This window comes from Pan troglodytes, chromosome 4 (assembly GCF_028858775.2).
Source record: "Pan troglodytes isolate AG18354 chromosome 4, NHGRI_mPanTro3-v2.0_pri, whole genome shotgun sequence".
Classification (NCBI taxonomy): Eukaryota; Metazoa; Chordata; class Mammalia; order Primates; family Hominidae; genus Pan; species Pan troglodytes.
Window position 1 is genome coordinate 45,643,419 of NC_072402.2, and position 16,037 is coordinate 45,659,455.

At 41.7% G+C, this 16,037-nt stretch overlaps 1 long non-coding RNA gene across 1 annotated transcript in view; it reads left to right on the plus strand.

Moving 5' to 3' along the window:
* Positions 1 to 3,644: 3,644 nt before the first annotated feature.
* The window catches only part of LOC104006414 (uncharacterized), a 105,073-nt gene continuing 92,680 nt past the window's right edge, over positions 3,645 to 16,037 (plus strand). The window contains exon 1 of the long non-coding RNA XR_008548232.2: positions 3,645 to 3,872. This is a non-coding gene — a long non-coding RNA (uncharacterized LOC104006414). The remainder of the gene's footprint in view (positions 3,873 to 16,037) is intronic.

The following is a 16,037-nucleotide window of genomic DNA, read 5'->3' on the forward strand; positions in this document are numbered from 1 at the left end:
TTTCTTTTCGATTTTGTCATCTTAGTTCTTATGTTCTTTGTTTTGCTTTGATCGAAGGGCTCTGACAGGAAAAGATCATTAATTTTTCTTAGATTCAAGCAATCTGTTCCAGTGAACAAGGTTAATGTTTAAAGTTTGTGATCTGTAGTTCAAAAATGTAAAAAATTAGGTCAAAAGCAGAAAAAAAAAAAAAAGAAAGGAAAATGGATGGAAAGAAAACTCAAAGTTCACCATTTCTGAACTCCTTCACAGAGGCAGATGCTGTCAGGTGGAGAGGGGAATGAGGCCATTGTTTCCCAAACTCTCCACAGATGGCAAGAGATGATGTTGGACAACTAGATTGCAGTGTGAAAGCTCATTTGAAGAAAACTTCTTGTGGCATCTCAGCAGGAGAGCGTTTTTATGAACAGGATGGTTATTGCCTGCCTGGCTGGAATTTTTTATTTTCTGCATCATTCTATTTGAAATCATGGGGATTTGACCAGAGGATATTTCCCTCCGTGTGTATGACATTTTGTATTTGGGATAATAAGTACCTTCTCTCCAAACATTTTAGGATGTAAAAATGTACTAAAGTGACATGTATTTTTTCCCTTAGATATTACCAGATTAATCTCTATGAAAGCAGAAAAAGGAGAAAATGTAGATCTGAATGTATTTTTTGTTCAATATCTTTTTTGCTTCCTGAAACTTCCTGGAAGGAAGAGATTATTATGAAATTCTCTGGAAGGACAAAATCTGTGTTCCAGTCTTGGGGAGAACATGACCCCTCTTAAAGTGTTTTCTAACAGGCTGCAGTAGTGGATGTTAATTTAGTTTTGGTGTTCAGTATCCATCCATTCACCCTTTGTGGAATCCTCTCTTCTCCAGGATCAGGTCATTTAGTAAAATAAAGCTGGTCTTATGCCCAGCTCTATCTAGGGAGCATATAACCCAGGATTAAGTCACATGCGTGCAGTCTTCTCCTGCCTATAGTGACTGGTTGGAGATTGGCATGTGATCCTGGGGAGCCAATGAGGCTACTGAGGGAGAAATATGTCCTGTTTTTCCACTTGAACCTGAAAGGATATGTGCTGTAGTTGTAGCCAATTATAAAGAGAAAGCCCATTTGAGAGTGAACTGACACAGAAGATGAAACCTGATTGATAGAAAATAGATAATGTTTGAATACACTCAGAGGAGACTTAGACAATTGCTCAGAGTTGGGGATAAATTAGTGGAGATCAGTGTGGGCTGAATTGTGCTCTCGCTGCCACCTCCAACTAAAGATATGTTGAAGTCCTAACTCTGGGTACCTGGGAACATGACTTATTGGAAACAGGGTCTTTGTAGACATAATTAAGAAGTCAGTTAAAAATGAGGTCATACAAGAGTAGAGTAGGCCCTTAATCCAAGATGACTGGTGTTCTTATAACAAGAGAAGAGACACAGAGACAGACACACATAGAGAAGAGATGCCATGTGAAGACAGACACACACATGGAAAAAGGCCACATAGGCCAGGTGCAGTAGCCCACAACTGTAAACCCAGCACTGTGGGAGGCTGAGGTGGGAGGAGGAAGCCTTGAGCCCAGGAAATTGAGGCTGCAGTTAGCCATGATCATGCCAATGCACTCCAGTCTGGGCAACAGAGTGAGACCCTGTTAAAAAAAAAGTAAAAAAGGAAAAGGCCATATAACAAGTAACAAGGCAGAGATTGGAGTGACACATCTGCAAGCCAAGGGCTGCTGAGGATTGCTGGCAAATGCCAAAAGCTGAAGGGGGCAGGAAGAGCCTGCAGAGAGGGCATGGCCTTGGTGATACCTTAATTTTAGACTTTTAGTCTCCAGAACTATAAGACAATAAACTTCTGTTGTTTAAAGCCACCCGGTTTGTGGTACTTGGTTGTGGCAGTCCTAGGAAACTAATATAATCAATACATATAAAACATAGCATGTGAAGAAAAGACTGTTTTTTTAATTCCAGGGAAAATATAAACTTGTTCAGGAAAGGAAATGTGAACAGGATATACCACATGGCTTTGCGGTCAAGAATTTAATAGTTATAGCTCTATAAATATTGATTATTGCTCTTACCAAAATTATACTGGGAAGTATATATGTGTGGTGGGGTTGTGTATGTGTGTGCGGGTACTTATGAAGTCATCTTCCATAGTGCAAAGTCAATATATGAAGCTTAAACTAAAAAATCAAGAGGCAGCAACATGAACATGACATTTAGAGATATAGAGGTAAAAAGTAAATGGTTCAGTTAAAAGAGCTGGAAGTATCTGCCTTCTGGGAGCAGGAAACACGAGGTAGGGACTGCTTGGACTGCTGTAGAACAGTTTGACTCTTTATACTATGTGCATGAATTACTTTGATATAAAGAAAAACTGCTTTAAAAAGGAGAAGAAAATTTGAACCTGTGAAACAAGCTACTTGTAGAACTATGGGATGTGATGACTTTGGAAAAAAGTATGACATTAGGTACATTTATTTTGGGGCTAGTTGCTAATACCTCTTATTTTCTAGGCAGTGAGGGGGTGGGAGTGGAAGGGAGGGGGTCAAAATTCCTCCATGAAGCCTTTACATCTCCCCTTCTCCTATATTCAAGTCCCACTCTTATAAAAGAATAAAACCTCCATTACTCTAAGTTTATAATTACTGTTTAAAAACATAAAGTTCATTTTTACAGGGATCTTTCCTTAAGGCTGAAGGAGGTTCTAAAGATGAAATTTCCTTCTATGTATGATTCCTTGGGGTGGGAGTCACAGGCATTTTCTCATCCCACTGGAATTCTGAGTCGCATAAGTTTGTTTCTGACTAGTAACTAGGAGCTCAGTGTCTTTGGCCTCTCACACTGACCTTAAGGCACATGCCTTTGAACCGTCCACTCCAGTCTGTCAATCCTCCTTGAAGAATGGTCCAGCCTGCACTGCTGCTTTTTACCATCAGGGGGCAGTGGGGCCATGAGTGCCCAGGGAGACAGGGAAGGATGCTTAGCACCTGGCGAGTGGGAGGAAGTGTCTCTCAGTGTTTGCACTTAAAGCATCTCAGTAGCTAGATACTTCATTGGTACGAATGGTGTATTTTCTTCTAAATTTTGTGCAATCCAAAAAGGCAGGAAGTTTGATCTTAATGCATTTGCCATGGTCATCTATTTCACTCTGAGCCAAGAATTTATTAGGAAAACGAAAAGAATTGCAAGAATAACTTTAGATTGACATTTCCCCATTTTCCTACTTGTCGAATAGGTTTGGTACATGTTCTGAAAGAACACGGTGCCAGTTGAAACGGTGCTCTGCTTTCTTCCCTGTTATTCTGAAATAGATGTGCTTTTCACACACATGGATAGACCATTTACTCCTGATTTGTATCTCAGGGACAAATCTGACTTATTAGCACCATTATTTGTAAACTGCTAGCCTGGTTCCCTGTGCTGTTGTAACGCTATCTTGATGGGTTGCTGTGAAAATGTGAAGATGTCTGTCAGGCAGGAAAAATTATGTAAAAATGATGTGGGTATAGAAAATGGGATCGACAAAATGTAATAAACTCCTCCTGGGCTGAACAGCAGAGCTGCATATGTAATGAAGTACTTTAGGATTACGTCACCTTTTATATAACATCTGGCAGTGACTTTTATTTCAGAGCTAATTTGAAGAAGCCAGGCGCTTTTCTCTTCCCCTCCCCAAGACTACCTTTATCTGAAAGAAGAAAGAAGGAACTGTTACATTTTGCATGCAAAGAAAGCCAGAGTGGCTAGATTACTCCCTTAGGGTAATGGAGAAAGGAAAAAGAAATTGAAAAAGGTCAGGTGAACAAAGCAGAAGGAATGAAGAGGTTTGTGTGATTCTTAGTGAAATTGGACCAGTCTAAGCAACCAGACAGGTAATCTGGGTGACTCTACCCCTCCTTCTTCCCTCCTGTGCCCCTCCCTTGGCTGTGGCTCTATAGGTATGACCCAAGAATACTATGGAAATAGCATTTCCTTAAATATTTTGTCTGAAGTGAAGGGTTGAAAAAATTATTGAGATAATTTGGGAAAATCCTAAAATTTGTCCCTTTAGCCTTTGAGAAAAAGCTCAAAGCTCAAACACCTCTCTCCCCCAGTAATATCCAGACATTGATCTATAACAATAGATTATTCAGATGGTCAACTTGCTGCTTTAATTTGTCTATATAGGCAATGGTGAAAAGTCTTTTATGAAATCGAATGGGAATGCACTCCTTTGAAGCCAGGGACACAGGAGGGATTAAGACCCTCTTTGTACTTCCCCCTTTCCTTCCCTCATAGCTTCTGGGTCTGTGCTTGCCTTGGTGCAACCTGGACCTTGCTGGACCATGTTTGCTGACCTCCTTGTTCTCTTTCATCATGTGTTTTTTGAATCTTCCATTATTGTGTCAACCCTGGACATGCTCTTGTCTGAATTTCAAGGCCATGTCTACAGTTCAGAAGAGGTAGTGTCTTACTTACGTATCTAATGGGTTCCCAAAAATGTGTTTGAAAGTTAGTTGGATATTTGAAAGTCGAACAATAGATTCGCATGTTGTAAGGAAGAATTTGTTCTCAATTCTAGCTAAAGTATATGATGAAATCCCTAATTATGGTTTCTGCCAGTGCCACCTCCCTCAGGCCTTGGCAACCCTGTGGGTGGGTGAGAACAGGCACATGGCTGGAGTGGGTGGCAACTGCCAGTCGTTGTGGGCTGAGGAAGTTAATCCAGGAATCTCTCCTTCCAAGACTTAGCCCTCCTTCCCTCAGCCCAGCCTGAAAGGGCAAGGGCTGGAGTAGAGGGTCTGGTTCTTTTTTTTTTTTTTGAGACAGAATTTTGCTCTGTCACCCATGCTGGAGTGCAGTGGCTTGATCTTGGCTCATGGCAAACTCCGCCTCGTGGGTTCAAGCTATCCTCTTGCCTCAGCCTCCCAAGTACCGAGATTACAGGCTCAGGCCACCACGCCTGGCTAATTTTTTGTATTTTTAGTACAGATGGGGTTTCACCATGTTGGCCAGGCTGACTTACTTCGAACTCCTCACCTCAAGTGATCTGCCTGCCTCAGCCTCCCAAAGTCCTGGGATTACAGGTGTGAGTTACCACACCTGGCTGAGGGTCTGGTTCTTAACCTACCTCCAGGAATAATCACATGTGACACCCATGAGCTGGTGGACATGGCATTGGTGGACATGGGCAGAGTACTGGAGTGGTTGGGGCTGGTCAAATGACACCCTGAGAAATGGTGGTCCTGTGTGAGCTGAGAAACTCCAGGATCCCTGGCCATGATCTCTGGAGTTCTGTCTGGCAGTACTGGCCAATGGAGACTTATCTCTGGCTGGAAAGGAGGTGCTGGAAAATTCTTCTGTTGTCTTAACTTGAACCTGGCCCCTTCTCCTAGTAGCTGTGTCTGCCTGGCATGAGATTGTTCTATCAATAATCTAAGGTAATTCAGGAAAGATTGAATTTTGAGTATTAAAGGTTTGCAGATGCTAGTGTTTAATTTTTGATAGTGTGGTGTCTTGGTTATGTATTGCGGCATAGCATACTACCCCAAAACTTAGTGTCTTAAAACCACATTTTAATTATCTCACAAGTTCCTTGGTCAGGAATTTGCTTAGTGCTTGGTTGGGTGATTCTTCTGCTTCACATGGCATTGACTGGAGTCACTTAACAGTCTGGTGTGGGCTGAAGCATCCAAGATGGCTTCCCTCATATGCCTAGTGTCTTGACAGGAATGGCTGACAGGCTTTGTGCCCTTCTCCCTCTCGATGTAGTCTTAGAGTATCTCTACATGTTCTCTTTAGAATGCCAGTTGGACTCTTACATAGTGGCTCACTTAGGACTCTGCCGGTTATTTTAGAGACTAGGGTTGGAATTGGCATAGCACCAATTCTGTGATACTCCATTGGTCAAAGCAGTCACAGGACAGCCCAGAATCAAGAATAATGGAAACAGATCCCTTCTCCACAGGAGAGGAGTGTCAAAGAATTTGTAGCCATCTTTGATCCACCACATGGGGGTTGCATAACTATAGAATGTGTGGAACTGAAGCAACAAAGAAAATATGTGGGGGAAACACATTTCCTGTCTTTCCTAGCTAGGAATCAGAAGGACTAAGCTTCCTTTTCTGCTGTCACCCGAGGCAAATGTTTTACTAAACTAGGGCAATATTGAGGTTTGTATCCCGCTTCATGCTTTTGATTCAAAATACAGCTCTTGTTAAAGTGCTTGGGAACTCTGCTGGTGGGTACACTGGAAAAACATAAGTGGATAACGTCTGAAGGATACTTTGGAGATGATACTGGCAAATTTCCAAAGGAAGAGTTGGGAACATTTCTCGTTTTCTCCATTGTATCACGCAGCTGTGCCAATGACTAAACAAGCAATGGATTATGCAGGTTTTGAAAACTTTTCAGGTTTTTCCTTTTGTCTATAGCAGAGCAGGGAGGGGGAGAGAATTGGTTTTTAAAGTCTAATTTAACTACTTTTAATTTCCTTTGTCTCTAAGTTTGATATACAAGATTTCAGCAAAATCTTTAGCAAAAATGATAGCAATAGTGTGTTGCTTATTATTGCAGATATGATGCAATACTGGCAGCGTCATGGGGTCCTCTTTCAGGCACTCATTTAACTAGTTTTTGAAGAGATAATTTGTGCACATAGTACAAATTTTAAGGGAAAAACAAGGCACCAAATACAACCCCCCCCGCCCAATTTCCATTCCTGAGTCCCTCATGTCCCTTCCTCAGAGACAGTTGCTCTTTATTGTATATCCTTCTGGACAAATTCTCTTTTTTTTCTTTTTTCGAGATGGAGTCTCACTCTGCCACCCAGGCTGGCGTGCAGTGGCACAATGTTGGTTCACTGCAACCTCTGCCTCCCAGGTTCAAGCGATTCTCCTGCCTCAGCCTATCAAGTAGCTGGGACTACAGGCACATGCCACCATGCCTGGTTAATTTTTGTATTTTTAGTAGAGATGGGGTTTTGCCATGTTGGCCAGGCTGGTCTTAAATTCCTGACTTCAGGTGATCTGCCCACCTTGGCCTCCCAAAGTGCTGGGATTACAGCTGTGAGCCACCATCTCCCACCCTTCCAGACAAATTCTATACATATACAAATATCCACTCTCTCTCTGCATATGTATAATTGTAGGATATTTGGTTATATATCTTTTTCCCTCACAAACAGAAGCATACTGTATATGGTTTGCACCTTGCTTTTTCATGAAATGATGAACTGCAAATTGTTCTGTATCAGTAAATCTAGATTAACTCCTTTTTTCCCAAGAGCTACATAGTATTTTATTGCATCATCCACTTTTTTTAAAAAAAAAACAAAAAACAAAAAAACAAAAAACAGCCAGGTGCGGTGGCTCATGCCTGTAATCCCAGCACTTTGGGAGGCCAAGGCGGCAGATCACAAGGTCAAGAGATCGAGACCAAGAGATCAAGACCATCCTGGCCAACATGGTAAAACCCCGTCTCTACTAAAAATACAAAAAAATAGCTGGGCATGGTGGCATGTGCCTGTAGTCCCAGCTACTCAGGAGGCTGAGGTAAGAGAATCGCTTCAACCTGGGAGGCAGAGGTTGCAGTGAGCAGAGATCATGCCACTGCACTCCAGCCTGGCGACAGAGTGAGACTCTGTCTCAAAAAAAAAAAAAAAAAAAAAAACAGAAAAAACCACAAATAAACAGAAAAAAGTAGTCTCCGGTTTATGGTTATCTGGTTATCTAGGTTGTTTCCAATCTTTTGCTATTATGAATAACATCAAAATGAATAGTCTAAAGCATGCATATTTTTGCATATGTGCAACTATATCTAGAATGGGATTGTGGGGTTGAGGAGTATGAACATTGTAATTTTGATATCTATTACAAATGATCTTCCATAGAGATTCTATTAGTTTACATTCTGCCAATCAGCTTTTGTTTTAGATTCTGGGGATTGTCAGTGGAATTTGTTCTGAGGGGGTCAAAGGTTAAGAAACAAGCTGTAAGATTGAACAAGAAAAGATCCACATTTGTGTTTTAACATCAGTCTTTATTATTTATTTATTTATTTATTTATGTATTTACATTTGAGACGGAGTCTTGCTCTGTCACCAGGCTGGAGTGCAGTGGAGTGATCTTGGCTCACTGCAACCTCTACCTCCCAGGTTCAAGCGATTATCCTGCCTCAGCCTCCTGAGTAGCTGGGACTAGGGGCACACACCACCACGCCCAGCTAGTTTTTGTATTTTTAGTAGAGATGGGGTTTCAGCATGTTGGCCAGGATAGTCTGGATCTCTTGACCTCGTGATCCGCCTGCCTCAGCCTCTCAAAGTGCTGGGATTACAGGCGTGAGCCATTGTGCCCTGCCCATCAGCCTTTCTTTTATGAGATTTCCAAGTAGTCCACCAAATGTCCTGGCAAAATGGACCAGCATCAGGTAGTTGTCACCAGGAGAAAGCCTGTCCCATGAAAGAATGAGAAGTCTGGACTTGGAGGGGTAAGAATCTGTTTCTGGTCTGACATTGCTAGTACTCACTGTTGGATCTAAATTAAGCCAATTGTCCTTTCTTTGACCTCAGTTTTCTTATTTGTTAAATGAATATTTGTAGTAGATGATCTTAGAAGAATCATTGGATCCAAAATTATTTGATTCTATGAAAATCCTTTCACTTTTTATAATTTAATAATAAGTCCTATACAGGAATAGTTGCATAACTAGCAAATCCCTGTGCAAAATGAAAATGCAGGTCCCCTGTTCAAAAATCATGTAATATTTAAAGATGGCCACAGCATTTACCCAAGTGTGGGCCCTTTTGAGCACAGGGACCCTGTGTAACTGCACAGGTGGTAAGTCTGCAAAACTGGTCCTGCTCCTACAAAGACTCTTACCTCCAAATCAGTAGTTTATCTGTACTTAAGTATTTGGTGGCCACTTTTTACATAGAGATGCACCTGAAATTCCCACCACCCTTTTCTAAGGAAAGCTGCCTTGGTACACAGCCCCTTGCCAAAGGAAGTGGCCCTAAACTGTACGTTGTGCAGTGGGCACCTGCTGATTGGACCAGAGGCAGCCACCTGACCCGAGGGCAACCAGTTCATAGGCTGGCAAGCAGCTTGAAGGGTGGTCTGGCAGGGAAAGCTCTGACCAGTGGGAGTTAGGTAATTACGTTGGTGAAACAGACACTCTGGAATTTGAGCTGAGAAATATGGACAGGATCAGCCAGCTAGATTGGGGGTTGGGGTTGGTGAGAGCGCGGGGGCATGTAGGTAGAGAGAAGAAGCCACATATATTGTCATGTGTAACTGACCAGTGAACCCTCATTACCTGAGGTAGCCTAAGTGAATTTATTTCTGTCCTTTGCAACCCAAAGAGCATAATTAACCCAGTGTTATGCCAGAACATAGCTTCAGCTTGTTAGTGATTAAGCCATCTAGGGAGTATGGATTAAGAATAATTAAAAGTATGGAAATAGAAAAATAGCTCCCAGTCCCCGTTTTCTCCTTCATCTGCCAGCTACTGCATTGGAATCTGCTGGCTGAGCAGCCTGCATTGGCCAGGTGAGGGGTGATCTGAGCTGGTTGAGGGGGGCCCTTCTGTTGCTTTCCTTCTTTTTTTTTGTGGCTTAGCCAACTTTCTTACATATCCCTAGGACAGTTTTTTAAAAAAACTTCTCCTAAGTTATTCATGACATCTTGTTCTACTTCCAGTGGAGAAGCCCTAGGAAAAATGTAGCTGTCAAATGTGCAACAAGACACACATTTTCTTGGTATCTGTCTTTTTCTTTCTGCTGGACTATGCTAATGGATCCCTGGAGTCTGCAGCAGGATGAGGCAGTAGCTGGACCAAATGACCTCCCCAGACCTTTTGCAGTTAAGCTATGCTAAGGAAAGTATTTCAATATAGTCACTTTCCAACCCCCAATTATAGAATATCTATATAATTGTTCGATGTTTTTCCCTTTCCTTCATGGCTCAATAGAGGCTTAGTTTGTTGGTCTTCAGATGAATAACCAACTAATTTGGTCAGGGATGTCTTATAACTTATTGTTGCCAGTAATTTGCTCTCTAGGATGCATTAAAATCTGTGGTGTGTGGGTTATTATAAGTAATAACATATAAGTATGTTATTACTTATATAATAACATACACTGTGCAGAGAAGCCTTCTTCAATGAGGCATACAGAAAGCTGCACCATGCAAAATGGATCCTGATTCGAATGAATCACTCTGTAGCCCGAGAGCCCTTGATATACATGACACAGGACTTGGAGTGCTCATCTGACCCACAGGTGCCTCTCCACAGGGCACAGTTTAGCTGTGTTTACGGGGGTAGACTGGGTGAATAAACTGTCCAACTGGCATTAAACATGGAAAAACGGACATTTCTGTTTGCCTTTATGTTAATGCACTGCCTTCAGTGTTCTGCCCCAAAAGGGCCCAGGTCTGGGAGAAGAAACAAAGGTGAAAGGCCTAGAGTTCTATGTTTTTCCTAGCCTGGGGCATCAGCTGTACTTTACCAACACCCAGCACATATCTTGGGTGAACACCTATGTATGGGTGCAGGGCCTGGCTTGAGCCTGTGGGCTATCTGGGGTGATTACCATGGAAATACAGTTGAGGCCTGTGTGACCAACATTTCTATACATGGCAAAGGGAATAATGAACCTGGTAAGATTTCCAAGCTCATTTTCCTGTGAATTCCAGGAACCTAAGCCTTTCCATGTCTGTTTTCTCTTCATAAAATGAAGATGCCAACATTGATATTACCCTAAATGCTGGGACATAACCCCTCCACATATATTACTGTAATACTTTTTGTTTACATGAAACATATCTGGGTTTTTGAAAAGAATAAAAATTGAAATATGATTTTAAAAAAGAAGTATTGGCCAGGCGTGGTGGCTCACATGTGTAATCACAGCATTTTGGGAGGCCGAGGTGGACGGATCACCTGAGGTCAGGAGTTCGAGACTAGCCTGACCAATATGACGAAACCCCGTCTCTACTAAAAATACAAAAATTAGCCGGGCGTGGTGGCATGTGCCTGTAATCCCAGCTACTCGGGAGGCTGAGACAGGAGAATCGCTTGAACCCGGGAGGCGGAGTTTGCAGTGAGCCGAGATCTCGTCATTGCACTCCAGCCTGGGCAACAAGAGCAAAACTCTGTCTCACACACACACACACACACAAAAGAAGCATTAATATTTAAGGATATCTGGCTGACTGAAAGAGATAGTAGATCAGAAATGCTTATCTAAGTGCCTGATCACAGGAACAAACCGGGGCAGATATACATATATTTAAATTTATTAAGAGGCTGCAGTGTTAACTGATTAGTAGGTGGGGTGGACCAGGACAATGTCATTTATTTAGGCATTTAAAGCATTATCTGTAAAATGTATCCTAAGAGTCATAAACTCAACCTGGCAATAGTAAGTGTGAGGGAAAAACTCCCATGGATTAGAAGCTGATTATCCTGAGGAAGCCCAGAGATGAAGTTCATGGCTAATTCCTAGGATGCCGAGGATTAATGGCAGATGACCACAGTGCTCTCCTGTAGTTTATTTTATCATTTGGTTTATTTTATCATTTTTGTTTCCCATTAGGTTAGAGAACATTCTTATAAACATAACTATTTCACAGCTCACATGCCAAGTCATGAAGTAACGCCATTTAATTTACAACCGAATATGGATCTGTCGCTGACCTTTCCCATTTTTACAGAATCATGGATTCTTCTGAAAAATCCTCAAAGAGAACAACATAGATGGCAGAAGCAGGACATAGGGCTTTCTCAGGTGTCATTAAAGTCTCCTGCTTCTTGACGAGGCCACCAGGACTCTGCAGTTGGCCAGTGATGTGGCTCTCTGACTCCAAGGCAAGGCTGGAGATGGCTGCCTATATGAGCCTGCAGGCTCTAGTGTGAACCAAGAGAGGGCACACAAAATTTGTGGATTACATGAAGTGTCAGTGAACAACAGAAGTTAGACAAAACTGTGAGAAATTTCAGAGGCCAGAATGAATGAGGAATTGGTCAATATGGTGTAATGTTCCCTTTAAACAATTGCTCCACCCCCATCTAGCCTGGTTGCAAAACGTTCAAACAACATAACAGAATATAGAATAAAAAGTGAACATTTTCTGGGCCAGGTGTGGTGGCTCACACCTGTAATTCCAGCACTTTGGGAGGCCGAGGTGGGTGGATAACTTGAGGTCAGGAGTTCAAGACCAGACTGGCTAACATGGCGAAACCCCATCTGTACTAAAAATACAAAAAATTAGCTGGGTGTGGTGGTGTGCACCTGTAATCCCCCCTAGTAGGAAGGCTGAGGCAGGAGAATCACTTGAACCTGGGAGGTGGAGGCTGCAGTCAGCCGAGATCATGCCACTGCACTTCAGCCTGGGTGACAGAGCAAGACTCTTGTCTCCTCCCACCAAAAAAGTAAACATTTTCTAATTTCTTATCTCCCCTGAATTTTACTCCCCTCCCCAGAGGTAACCACTGTTTTCTGTGTACATCAACCTTTCATACCCAAATGTATGTATGCATTTAAGTGTGGAAAGTAACTGGGATGATAATGCACACTTGCTATTTAGCAATATGTCTTAGTACAAATAGATCAACTTCATTCTTTATACCATAGTGTTATTCTTCTTTTGGTGGACATTTAACGTTCTCTACTGTAAACAGTACTGCAGTGAAGATCCTTGTTTGTGCTTCTTTGTGAACAGGTGTAAGCATTTCTTTAGAAGAGAGGCTTGGCAGTGAAATTTCTGGGTAGAACTGTATGTATATTTACAATATTGACAGATACTGCCAAATTGTCATCTAAAAAATAGTCATTTTTATTTCCACCATCAGTGTGTAAGAGTATCCATTTTTCCTACATCCTTGACAACCCTGGATATGTTTAATCTTGATAATTTTTGTCAGTATCGGGGATAAAGAAGAGTGACTTAATTGTTTTATATTTCCTTGATTAGTAAATGTGGAACATATTTTCCTTACTAATTGACCATTTGCATTTGTTTGTGAAATGTCTATTCTTTTTCATTGTGCATTTTTCTATTGTTTTTTGTTTTATTGACTTAGAGTCACTATTTTCTAAATACAAATTACTTGGATTTTATGTATTTCACATATTTTATACACTTTAGACATTTGTCATTTTTCTTTTCTTTTCTTTTCTTTTTCTTTTTTGAGACAGGGTCTTGCTCTGTTGCCCAGGCTGTAGTGCAGTGGTGTGATCTTGGCTCACTGCAGCCTCCATCTCCTGGGCTCAAGCAATCCTCCCACTTCAGCCTCCCAAGTAGCTGAGACCACAGGTGTGTGCCATCATGTCTGACTAATTTTTGTATTTTTTTGTAGACATCAGAGTTTCGCCATGTTGCCCAGGCTGGTGTCCAACTCCTGAGCTCAAACGGTCCACCTCAGCCTCCCAAAGTACTAGGATTACAGACATGAGTCATTGTGCCCAACCAACTGAGCCATTTTTCTTTGTCCATGGCGTTTTATATTGTAAGGATGTGTATGTAGACAAATCTGCCCATCTTTTTTCTTTTATGGCTTAATTTTCCTGCTCCCAGATTATAAAAAATATTTTCCCTAAGACTTTGTTGGTAAAAAAATTACTTAATCCTTTACTGTATCCAATATGTAGTTTTGTATAATGTGTGATAGAGTGAGACTTTCCTTTTTTCTAGTACAAATTATCATTTTCAGACACACTCAATCTCTGGTACATCCCGTACACCCTCTGTGACATCTTGGAATTATAGATCCTTAGAACATCTGTAGAGAGAACCCCCTGAAATTGTGCACAGATTTTTGTGTAATGTGTTTAGATGCATTTTTTCCTTTGGAGAGATCCCTTAATTTTCATCAGATTCTCAAAAGGATGCATGATGCAACAAAGGTTAGGAAGATGTGCATTACATTCTCTCCTCCACCCTCCATCGGAGAGTACCAGAGAGGCAGACTTGTTTCTACATTTCTTTCCAAATTCCCCTTTTCAATTCTTCAAGTCTTCTTATTTAATATTAGTAGTGCTTTCCAGTTAATTCATTCAACAAATGTTAAGTGAGCATCTGCCACGTCAGGCATGGTATCACCAAAGCTCACTAAGACCTGGAAGCTGCACTCAACCGACTGATATTCTAGTTGGGAAGACCACAAATAATGTAACACATTAGATCATCAGTCCCCAGCTTTTTCGGCACCAGGTATTGGTTTTGTGGAAGACAATTTTTCTATGGACGGAGATCGGGGGAATGGTTTTGGGATGATTCAAGCACATTACATTTATTGTGAACTTTATTTCTATTATTATTACATTGTATTATAATACATAATGTATACGTGTATATATGCATATGTTATTACATGTAATATATACAGTGACAGATCATCAGACAATAGATTCTCATAAGGAACGTGCAAACTAGATTCCTTGCATGCGCAGTTCACAGTAGGGTTCACGTTCCTATGAGAATCTAATGCCCCCGTTGATCTGACAGGAAATGGAGCTCAAGTGGTAATGTTCACTCACCCGCCGTTCACCTCCTGCTGTGTGGCCTGGGGGTTGGGGACCCCTGCATTAGACTACTGTGTAGGTGTCATGATAATGGTATGCACAGAGGGCTGTGAGTGTTTATAGGAGAAACCAAGTCCGAGATTTGTGTGTGTGTGTGTATGTGTGTGTGTGCAGTCATTTCAGGAAGGTAATTCCGGCATCAGTGTGAAGAATAAAGACAAAACAGAGACCAGTTGGGAAGCTGGTAGAGAAATGGGAGAAACATTAGGGATTGAAATGAAGCTGTGTCAGTGAAGAGGGAGTGGATGTGAAAGATTCAGGACACACCAAGAAGGTAAAACAGGCTGGAATTATTTGTTGAGCTATTGTTTATGCGGATTAGTGGGAAATTAGAAGTCAGGAACAATTGTGAGGTTTCTGGTTTGGGTGACTGGTTGCTGGCGTCATCGCTGAAATCAGAAACAGGCTGAGTACCAGATTTAAAGGAAAAGTTGAGTTTAGTTTTGCACATTTACAGTACTGTACATCGATATAGACAAAAATGGATGTGATCACCCTAGATGAGAGTGTGATAATCAGGGAGCAATGATCTGGGAGCTAACAATGTTTTAGAGGTTCATGGAAAAAGGGAAAGGTTATTAGGTTGAGAAAGAGAAATATGAGAAAAATCAAGATAAAATGTCATAAGACATGGTAAGAGAGAGTTTCAAGGAGGAGGAAGTGGTCAATAGGGGGAAATGTTGCAGATAAATCAGTCGAGATAAAGACAGAAAAGGGCCAGCCTGGCCAACATGGTGACACCCCGTCTCTACTAAATATACAAAAACTTGCCGGGCGCAGTGGCTCATGTCTGTAATCCCAGCACTTTGGGAGGCTGAGGTGGGCAGATCACTTGAGGCCAGGAGTTTGAGACCAGCCTGGCCAACACTGGGAAACCCTGTCTCTACTAAACGAACAAAAACTAGCAGGGCATGGTGGCGCATGTCTGTAGTCCCAGCTACAGGCATGAGTCCCAGCTACAGGCATGAGTCCCAGCTACAGGCCGAGGCATGAGAATCGCTTGAGCCTGGGAGGCAGAAGTTGCAGTGAGCTGAGATCATACCACTGCAGTCCAGCTTGGGCAACAGAGTGCGATGCTGTCTCAAAAAAAAAAAAAAAAAAAAAGGGACTGATTTTCCAGATTGGATTAATAGGGCTTCAGGACCCCCAAAGGACCACATCCTAGAAGTTGTAACTCGCTCTGCAAAATGTATGCAAACTTCTGCTAAATTAGATTGAAGCCCACATTTGTAATCAAGAGCCTTGGGGGCAAAAAAGACAGAAAAGTAAACAGGAACACTGAAACATTTTGTTTTTCTCCCCGTCAAAACTAAGATAAACAGTTATGTGACAAGTGGCAGAGGAAGAACAAAATGAATGTAATATATTCTAAGTAAGAACTATAAAGGCAAGAAAGATTTTAGTTTCAAATGGTAATTTCATTTTGAGCTGTAATGAGCAAAATGTGAGGAGCAAAATGGACTTTTTCTGTGGC